Source organism: Pinus tabuliformis, chromosome 2_1 (assembly GCF_031772625.1).
Source record: "Pinus tabuliformis cultivar Carrire ecotype Pingquan chromosome 2_1, CPIR1, whole genome shotgun sequence".
NCBI classification, from domain to species: domain Eukaryota; kingdom Viridiplantae; phylum Streptophyta; class Pinopsida; order Pinales; family Pinaceae; genus Pinus; species Pinus tabuliformis.
Window position 1 is genome coordinate 491,309,997 of NC_142299.1, and position 2,448 is coordinate 491,312,444.

Below are 2,448 nucleotides of genomic sequence, written 5' to 3' on the forward strand. Positions count from 1 at the left end.
GACATGCGATGGTGCCGATAAGCGAAAGCATCGATGGATCGACATCAGCGATATATATCGGATTGGCGATGTATATATCGACCGGCACAGTCCATTGGGCCATTGCGATTGTGATATGTGATGCGCCAATATCGGTGATCAGCGTTCACAACCACATAAAGGGCCATTGACACATGCCTGCTATGATTACGACTTGTGATCAAGGCGTGGACCCAATAGGCTTTATGAATGCAATTTCATAATATTTGAAATCTGGATTTTTGGATTTTCAATTTTTTCCTATGTAAATCTGAATACTTTTGTGTATTGGAAATATGGTCATTTTCGGGATTTCATCTGAAGAAAGGCCACCTATGTATTTTCCTTGTAATGACTCCCATTCTCCTTGCCACGCTATAAGCAGGTGTTTCTGTAACAGGAATGTGTTATGAAGCATGAAGAGCCAAAGGGCTAGTTGAAGAGACAAAGGAATGATTATACACCGAGAAACGGACATGAAGCTGTAGAGCCAAAGGGATGCCCCACAAAAGCGAGAGAGCATAATTGAAAGAAAAAGTTTTGGAGTCGCTTGGAGGTCGACCAAAACCAGAAGCTCATGAAAGTCGAGAATCCACTAGAGGTTGGGGTGACAACAAAGGGGTGATTTCTTAGACAGCTAAGCACAACAGAGTTTTAGAGCGCAGAAGGCCAGAGAGTCGTAGATTCACAGAGTGCCACCAGAGGTTGGGAGGATAGCGAAAGAGCCACCAGAGGTTGGAGGCTTGACAAGAGCCGAGAGTTAAAGCCGAGAGAGAGCCGAGAGCCAGAGCCGAGAGCCAAGAGTCGAAAGCTAGAGCCGAGAGCCAAGCTGAGAGCCAAGAGCCGAGAGCCAAAGAAGAGAGCCAAAGCCAAGGGCTAAGAGCCGAAAGCCAAGAGCCGAGAGCTAGAGCCAAGAGCCAGAGCCGAGATCTAGGAGCCGAGAGCCAAAGCTGAGACCCAGAGCCAAGAGCCAGAGAGCCAAACAACCAAGGATAAAGATGGCATTCTAAGCCCATTGGTTCAGTTTTAAACCTATGGAGTTAAGTGTGGAACTTGTAAAATAATTTAAGCTATAATCCCAAAGAGCCTAGTTGAGTTGACTAGAGCTCACGAAGATGTAGCCCAAGAGGTTTGGGTGAATTCCTAATTAAACTTGCTGTCTTATGTGTTTGTTTATTTCTGCATTTTTTACTGTTATGTGTGTGTAAATATCAGTAAAGAAAATGAACTTAAGGCATTTGGTCAGTTAAAGGCAGAGAAAAAGCATACACCTATTTCAAGTTATTTATTCCGCAAATTATCAATCATAACCATAGATCTAGGGATATATAAGCTTTGGAGTGGGAGAAGTTCCTGTAAGCATGACAAGAAGCCTTAGTGCCCCATTTCAGATAAGGTGTTATCAAAGCTGGTTATACCAGAGCAGGTGGTATCATGAAGCAGGTAGTATCATGATGCTTGATCAATCAAAGTAGGATGCTTGATTGACAGAGTAATCTATTTTCTTGTTTAACTTGAAAGGTGTTTAAACAGTCGAGGATTAATTGATTGATTATTTGTAAACTAACTTTTGTTTGAGTTTGCAAAGGTTCAGGGAAAGCTATTGATAGCTAAGTCTAGGAGAGGACAAGAAGGAAGAAGGGTTGAAGGCATTCTTCTTATCCCAAAGGACCTCAAAGAAATCCTTGAATCACAATAGGTTTGTTTTAAAAGGTTGCTTGAATAAGCTCTTTATTAATCTTGTTTGAAGTTCTTTTGTTCATTTTTATACTGACAACTTCTACAAGTGAGTCCTCAAAATCTTCTTTCATCAAAAGATTCTTTGATGAAGACACGAAACAAGATTTGTTGACCATGATGGTTATGGTGAGAGAAATGTATGAGGATGGAAGGAAGAACATCATACTTAGAGAGTAGTTGAATTCCATGAAGGAAGAGAAGCAGTTTCTTTCTAACAAATTGTAGGAAATGGAAAGGCAACTTCATATTGCAAATATGAACCTGAAGAGGATGCATGAGTTGGAGACATAGCTCCTTGTTGCCAAAGAAACCTTGGTCAATCATCAGCTTGAAGAAGAGGTAAACAATTCTTGTTTGTCTTCAAATTATTCTAAGAATGTTTATGTTGGTTCTTTTGAAAAACATACCAGAGGCATAGGGTCTAATTTAATGCCCAAGATGGGCTATGAAGGAAAAGGCTTGGGAAAACATGCACAGGGTATTGTTGAGCCAATAATGGTTGAGGAAAGTCCTAAGTATTTGGATCTTGGCTATGGACAATCTTATGGAGAGAGTTCCAAAGCTTCCATGAAGACAATTGAAACAGTTCCAAGAAGGAGTTTCATTTCATGTCTTCTACCTCAAAAGTGTAAAGATTGTATTCATGCAGAATGCAATAGCTTGAAACATCATTTTCAAGAAGAAGTTGCT